The sequence below is a fragment of the Castor canadensis genome, chromosome 11 (genome assembly GCF_047511655.1).
Source record: "Castor canadensis chromosome 11, mCasCan1.hap1v2, whole genome shotgun sequence".
NCBI classification, from domain to species: domain Eukaryota; kingdom Metazoa; phylum Chordata; class Mammalia; order Rodentia; family Castoridae; genus Castor; species Castor canadensis.
The window spans coordinates 101394577-101403013 of record NC_133396.1 but is presented as its reverse complement, the minus strand read 5'-3'; positions in this window follow the sequence as shown (position 1 = coordinate 101403013).

Genomic DNA, 8437 nt, shown 5'->3' with positions numbered 1-8437 from the left:
TTTTCTGTTCCTGACACCTTCCTCATCTGTCTTTGGCGTTCTCTCTGCAGTCCAGAGAGAAGGGAAGACAAGTAACCAACTAGAGTGGATCAAATGCTTCTCAAAGGATTTTTACCCAGTCTTCAGCCAGTTTCTCTGAGGTAGTCACCCCCATAAAATAAGGCCAGGAGAGAGACCCTGCAACCTCCAGGGCTGTGCTCTTTGCTCAACTCAGGCTGCCTCTCTGAAGAAAAAGTGTGACGTTGAAACAGGGAGGAAAGTATGACAGAGTGCAATGGAAGGGAATTGCCTCCCAAAGAATTTACCTCAACACTTAGGGCCAAACTACAGGCCTCCTGTTTGCATGGCCCCTCCAAGGCTCACAGCAATGCCCTGGGCAACACTCCTGCTTAGTCATGTATTTGTGTGACTTTGCAAAAGTAAGTTGACTTAGGGAGCCATTTGTTTTAGATCTGTGAAACATGTTTGTGTGGTTTCCACTCCTTACATGTAGAGTTAAGTTACTGCCAGCTGCCCTGGTGTAGGAAAGGCTTCCTGGAACACTCCTTCTACCCAGCTACTGTGTCGATTCATCAGATGTCCAGGCAGCAAAGTATCAGCCACATTCTCCATATGACTATGTGCTGTGATTCCCAACACAGAAAGGATCTGCAAGTGGAGGTAAAACAAGGTTTGAGATGGGTATGAACAGAAGCCAGTCTGTGAAAAAATTCTAAACATCAGTGGTATGAAATTGTAAGTGGGGATTAATCTTATCAATGCCTACTCAAAACTAAAGTCTCTCTCTGGCCAAAAAGAAACATAGTGTTTTTGTACTTATACACATACTGTATATCTCATCAGAGAAAAGCTGCCTCCAAAGCACTCAAACTGGTTGATTACTTCCGTTTTTCCAACGCTGATATGTTTTCTTTTTGCATTCCTTTCCTATAGACAGAGTATTTTAAATATTTGAATTTTCCTAAGTGTGATGAAATGGCTTTCCACTTAAAAACTATTCAAGTGTTAGTTTTCTACTGCTGCTGTAACAAATTGCTATGAATTTAGTAGCTTAAAAAAACACAAATTTAGAGTTCTAGAGTTTGATGTGGACCACTGACATGGATCTCAAGGTGTCGATAGGGCTGCTCTTCTAGAAATTCTAGTGCTTCTAAAATTGCCCATATTCCTTGGCTTGTGGCCATCTCCCACCATTGTAAAACCAGTATCCATGTGTGTCTAACCCTTCTGGAGTAGTCACATCTCCTTCTGCTGGGAAAGGACTTGAGTGATTGGGTTCAGCCTACAGGGATAATCCAAGATTATCTCCCCATCTCAAGCCCCTTAATCTAGAGTCTCTCTTACCATGAAAGGCAATATTCACAATTCTGGGGATGTGTGTGGTGGTATACACCTATAATACCAGCTACTTAAGAGACAGAGGCAGGAGAATTGCAAGTTTGAGGCCTGCTGGGGCAAAGATGTAGAGACCCTATCTTAAAAGCAAAATATAGTGGTAGAGTGCCTGCTTTGCAAGCAGAAGCCCCGAGTTCAAACTCCAGTCCCAGAAAAAAAAATACAAAATATAAATGAAAGGGTTGAGGATGTAGCTCAAGTGGTGGAGCTCTTGCCAAGCCTGTGTAAAGCCCTGGATTCAAACTCTAGTAATGAAAAAAAAAAAAAAGGTGAACAATTGAACTTGGGGTCACAAAGAGGTGCTTCAATTTAATGACTCTTTATATTTTCTTTTTTTCTTCTTTTTGTTTCTTTAATTTTTTTAAGGACTCTATATTTTCAAAGGCTTGGATGACAAAATAAAATGCAAACGATTTATTTGAAGAGTTAATACAACTTATCATGCTAAAACTGCATTTTTGAGAAGTCTATTTGAAGATTACAATACTAAAAGTTAAATTTAACAGATTTCTGACTTCGACATATGTCAGCATATTTTCTTCTTTTGTCACCCTTAAATTTATGTATTCAAGGACATAAAATTGACTTACAATTAATGGTTCATGAATCAAAAGTGGTAAAGACAAGTAGTGGAATCCATAGAAATTATTTTGAAATTGAGAAGCAAATTTTAACACAATTTTCAGATTATACAGAAAAGGAAATTCAATAGGAAGTGTAGACAAATATTGAATAGAATAAGTAGGCATTTAGAATGTTTGGTAATCCACTTAACAAGGAGAAGAAAATCACACGAACACATTGGGAGAACATTAAGTTTCATATTGACTTAACATAAAATACTGACATTGCTATAGAGTACATGAAACTCACATTACTGTACTAAATGGAGGATTTGTGACAAACTGATTAATGAGTGCCATCAATTCCAAGAATATTTAAGAGTAATTACTGAACAACGCTCTGAAATCCTACAACTCATATGAGGGAAATTGAATACAGATTTTTCCCAAATTTGACAACAATCATAAAGATTGACATGATTTTACCTATAACACACTGTGGAATGAAATATTCTAATCTATCCATAATAATAAAAGTGTTGATCAATCTATGTCAGAAGAAAAACTGAATTATCTTTCTATTCTCTTCAAAAATATTATAAAATTACTGTTATGTGAAAAGACAATTAAGGAAGATACAACCAAAAATGTTGGGTGAAAAAACCTCATTAGTTGTTGTTTTAGGTTGCTCATGCTACTCTTCTAGATGCTATGTTTTCACTTGCCAGGCTTTTTACAGTTTATGCTTTCTTATGATTTCTTTTACTATTCCAAATGTTTATTTCTGCAATTAATTTTGTATTGCTTTTCTCAAATGAAACTTCCGAAAGTATATAAACTTCAGGCCTCACAAAACCAGTTTCTAGCCCTGATAAGTAAGGAGGCAACCTTTCCCTGCTCAGCAAAACTTGGCTCAAAAGCATAGCCATATCCGGTGAGGCTGGGATAAGAGCCCTTATTCTCACTTCCCACCCTCAGCCAACTCTGCACACTCCTCCCCTCACTGTCCTTTTTCCTTTTTTCTTTCCTTTTCCTTCTCTTATTTCTACTTGTGCTTCTTTGGAGTCCTTTTACCTTGATTCCCAAGCTCTGCTTTCACTCTTCTCTGCTCCGTCCCATTTTCAACCCACTCTCATTGCCTGGCAAGCAAGGGGTGAGGACAACAGGGAAGATTAAGAGACTAATGATGCCAGAAGAGGACGGCTCCAGATCCTCTGCCCAATCCTGAGCCCACCTCCAGCTGCCTGGCCCTTGCTGTCATGACAGGGCTCCAAAAGAATTCTCAGAATAAAGTCTGGATTGCCAGCAAGGGATCAGGATTAGATCCAGGAGAGGAGTGAGGCACCCAGGAGCCAGAGCAGAGCCCAGCAGTTCTGGTCTGGAGTTAGTCCTGGTAACCTCCTTACCCCCCACTGGGCCTTGAAGCCTCAAAGGTGCCTAGTCAGACAGTCTACTGGCCCCACACTGAGATACTCCCCACACTGGCTGAGGCAGGAGACATGGGAAGTTTGACTCTATGATGAATAAGCACATTTAATGAGAGGAACCTAGGAGACATGGTCCCATAGAGCCATTTGGTCAAAATAAAATGTCTGGCTTCTCACTTAAGCATGTCTTCTGTCCAAGAACAATGAGACTGGTTCCCTGCTTCTCACTCTCTCCAGCTCTCCCCTTCCCCTGCCCCTCTAAAATACATTTAGGAGTCTGGCTTCCCAGCACTGGGATCACAGATGCTGAAAGCTGGATAAAGGAAAGAGGATAGAAGTGGGTCCAGGCAGCCAGCAATGGATTTAGAATGAGATGGGGTTTCCATGTCCCTGTGGAGAAGTTTGTGTGCCATGCATGTGGCTCTTTGCTAGTGATATCCTGTTTTCTCCAAACTCCTTTACTCAGTCCTAGGAGTTCTCCGGGGCCCCCTTCCTTCCCTGGACCTACTCCCACTCCCTTACATAGCCTCTGCTTCCATTTTAAGTATGCCCATTTGACCTTCAGTGGCCTGGTTCCTAACCATAACCCCATATAAGACAGCCTGGAGGAAGCTCTCCCATGCTGTGGGAACAGAGAAGAGAGGGAGAATGATGGGTGAGTTTGGAGCTGGGGTAGCAAGAATTGAACCCTGGCCTAGGTCTAGTTTCCTCATCCATGAAATGGGGTAATAGGTCCAAAGAGAGAATGGTGTTCTGAAGGTAAGGCCAGGAATGAAAATCAGTTTCCATTCTGCCAGGCTGTTTTCTTCCCTTTCCTACCTCCAGGCATGAGAATGGGGAAGAGGTGTCCTTTGTCCTTAGTGTATCAGGAATCAGCTCTTGTACTCTAAGCTGTGAGGATGCTTGAGAGGCTGTTTCCCTGGATCCCTTCTTCCCAGAATACTTGAACTCTTCACACTGCCCTAAATTCTTTCTAAATCAAAGTAGGGCTCAAACATAAATAAATACTTAAATGCACAAATTATTCTACTCAAACTATTTACTGCTTTCCTTCTGTCTTCAAAACTCCTTTTTTCTTTCCTGTTCTTAAAGACTGCCTAAGAGTCCCAGCTGGGGGAGAAAAGAGTCTGAATAACAGGAAGAAATTTGCAACCAAGCAGAAAGAGTAGGAGTGAATGAAGCTGGGGGGCAGGGGTGTCAGGGTGGGACTGGAATTCAGAACCACTGGTGGGGGGGCTTGTGACTAGAGGCCCTGAGTCTAGAGAGGGGAGACAGAAAGGAAAAGAGGAGAGGCACATGCCATAATAGTATTGGTGCCTCCCCCTCCCCAGAAGGGATCAAGCTATGAATGGTTGAAACACCAGAGTAATGATAGTCTCTCGTTGGTCACCACCACCCTTCCTCACATTTTTTTTGCGGTACTGGGGCTTGAACTCAGGGCCTTCACTTTGAGCCACACCACCAGCCTTTTTTGTGAAGGGTATTTTCAAGATAGAGTCTCACAAACTGTTTGCCTGGTCTTGCTTCAAGCTGCAATCCTCCTGATCACTACCTCCTGAGTAGCTAGGATTACAGGCATAAACCACTGGTGCCCAACCTCCCTGCTTTCTTGAACACCACATTCCACCCTCCTGCCCACCCAGGTCCTTGGGCTAGTGTTGCCCTGGTGGCCTAGGCACGCCTCCACATGCCTAGCACCAGCTTCCCTTCCTACGTGACCAGCACAGGCCCTGGACTGGGTGGCGGATGCTGAGATAAGGCCAAGGAGGGGAAAACCACCAAAGCCAGGAAGTTGTACAGCCTAGTTCCCCTGGCAACCCCACCACAGTCACCAAACATTGCAGGGTTGGGGGTAGGGACAATTCCTGTTCCCAGCTAGAGCCAGGGCCCTCCCAGACCTCAGTTTTCTTGTTGGAGAAATTCTTTCCAATCTCCTAAGGGAGAGTCCATTTAAAACACAAATCTGAGACACTCTGCTTTTCCATCCTCTGCCCAGGTTCTCTGTCTGTACATCTAGTGAGACTGCAGGAAGCTGCATTTCCAACTTGCATCCCAGTGGTTCCGATGCTGGCAGTCTGAGGACTTCACTTAGAGAACAGACAAGTTTCTGGCAGGTTAAGAGAAGACACAGGATAGGGCTGGGGCATCTCTTCATCCTGTGTCTTCTATAGTCTACAGACAATGCCATTTCCAGGGGTGCTTGACTTTGGGTTTATTTTCAACATCAAATGAGTGACCAGATACCTAGGTTCTAGTACATGCAGAATCAGTCTAAACCATGAACTAAATCAGAACTATTGTTCTGAGAACCAGGAGGCACAGGAAGATATGCAAAGGCATATTTGCTACTCTCAGAACCCTGGGACCCCAGGCAAATCACTCACAGTTCCTAGGCTTTGGTGTTTTTGTTCTCTCCAAAGGGGAAAGCATTAGCAGGAGGTGGCAAGCCTCCTTGGGATTAATAGGTATGCAAGTACTTTGATAGTATACCTCTTGGGTAATGTCCTGATGGTTCTAGTAGTTTTTTCTTTAATCACTGGAGGTAAAAGTGGGGTTGTCTGAGGGAGGCTAAGAAGGTCAGGAAGCCTTGAGAACAGAAGCCCCAAGAAGCAGGATCCAGGCACTGAGCCTCAGGCACTCTGTCAGTTCCCATCTAAGGCTGCCAGATCTCTGTTTCACTGGAGAGGTGGCTGCTGCAGAGCTAAACTTCCTGTACCTCTTGCCAAGCCTGACCTCTCCCTTCCTCCACTGTGGCCCTGGCCTCCCCTCACAGGAAAACCACAGCTCAACCCAGCTGCAAGCTGAACCCTTCCCCAGGATCAGTCGTCTTACAGGGAAGCCCCAAGACAGGGTGAAAAATAGCTTGAATTTCTGTCACTGAAAGTTTAAATTTCCATATATCCATTAGCTGGACTCGGCAAGCTACACTATGTCTTTATCTGTAAAATGGGAAAGATTTGTATTTTGTGGTGGTGCCTGACCCTTCTGGATTTCCCATCCCAGTGATAGATAGCACCACCTGCTCAGTTGCTGAAGATGAAGGACATCTTTCTTGATATCCTCTCCTGCCCTCTCCTTCACTCTCCACCGTCATTTGGAGAGTAGCAAACAAATTTGAACTTCATTCTCTTCTTTCCATCCTCACTGTACTGCCTGACCCAGACCACTGTCGTGTCAGCCTGGACTACGACAAAGCCCCCAAATCTGCCTGTTGTAGACTTCCCCAATCTTAGACCATTCTCTACTGTGCAGCCTCACAGAACTTTCTGTGTAAAGCAGAGCTTACAATGCTTCTTTCCCCTGCCCCTATGAAATGTCCCAAACTATTGACTGTGAAGCTCCTTTCGTGATCTGGCCCTCACTTCCCTCCTCCACCACATTTCCAGCGCCCTCATGTCTTCAAGCTCATAGGTCTGCAGTCCAGTTCTGCATATCCTCACTTTCTACCCTGCACATGCCACACCCCTGCCTAGGCATCTCCTCACCACCACTGGCCTTCCTTTCATGTTTCTAATCATCCTTAAGTTTCTGGTTCAAATTTCACCATCTTTCAGACACATCATGGCGCTCCTCCTAGCACCTAGCACTTCTTAGCACCTAGACACCGTATCATGCTTACATGTATTAAAATTGGCTCCTCACTGTTCTCACTCCTCCCAGGAGAGCAGAGACTGTCTTCTTAGTCACCAGATCCCCCAAAACCCAGCGGGTGCTTACCTTAAGGCAGATGCTCTACCATCCAAGCCATACCTCCAGTCCAAGGGTACTTACCTTGAAAAAAGCACCAAGAAATACTTCTTGAGTCTGTAATCCCAGCTACTCAGGAGGTGATCAGGAAGACCATGGGTTTAGCAAAAAGTTAAGAGACCCCACCTAATCAAATAAACTTGGCATGGTGACACATGCTTGTAAACCCAGTTTTGCAAGAGATATAAGTAGGAGGATTATGGTCTAAGGCTGGCCCCAGGCAAAAATGGGAGCCCCTACCTGAAAAGTAGCTAAAACAAAAAAGGATTGGGGGCATGGCTTTAGACACAGGCCCTGAGTTCAAACCCCAGCACCACCACCAAAAAGAAAATTTTTTTTAAATAATAAAAGCATAAATCCAAAATACAAGTAAGTTTCCTAGCACAGTGAATAGCAAAAAAGTGTTAGTAAATATCGCCATCATCATCAAGATGCTTTAGTCCCACATGGGGCCATATTTCTCCCTAATAGGAAAATAATTCAAAATTCACGTCCCGCCAACAGTGAGGTGAAGTGGTGTGACAGTCCCAATGTCTGTATGACCGCTCCCCACCCACCCCAAGTCCATTGATGTTGGTTGATCTGTCCATCCCTACTGATATCTGCTTCTTACCCTGACTCAGGCCTCTTCCAGGCAGGAAAGAAATAGCCCCTCTCTCCCTGGAACTTGACCTGTGATCACAAAGTCAGTGACTTCTCCTTTTTCACCAGAAGCTCCCTCATATACTCCCTGATTTCCCTGGCCAGATCAGGGGAGATGATCTCTGCGACAGATAGCCTCAGCATCCCATGGCATGGCGTTAGAGGTTGGCAAGAGAGCTTCCCATAGAACCCCATGTGCATTTCAGCAAAGGCACATGTAACTGACTTCTTGAATCATCATGGTTCCTATCCATGTTTTATATGGATCATGCAGTCCTTCAGGATCTTTGAGCAAAGAGATCATGTATCAATAACCTCCACCCCCAAAAGGCCTGACATAGAGTAGAATCATTGAATGAATATATGAATGAAAAAATGAGTGTGTAACTGAGCATTCCCAGGCAGAGCTGCTCATTTTCCTCCATTAGGAGATGAGATTTGTCCTATTTATTGAAGACATTCTTCCTGACCCTTCAGAGATTCCAGAGGCTAATAACCTTCAGAGTCAAGAGGATCATTTTTCCTTGTCTAACCTAAATTTCTCTAGATGCAACTTCAGGGCATTTTCTTCTAATCTACCTCCCTGGCCACTGGGACTGAAACCCATTTCTTTGCAAGGAGACAGTTACTAATTTACTCTTTTAGCCTTTTCTTCAACAAACT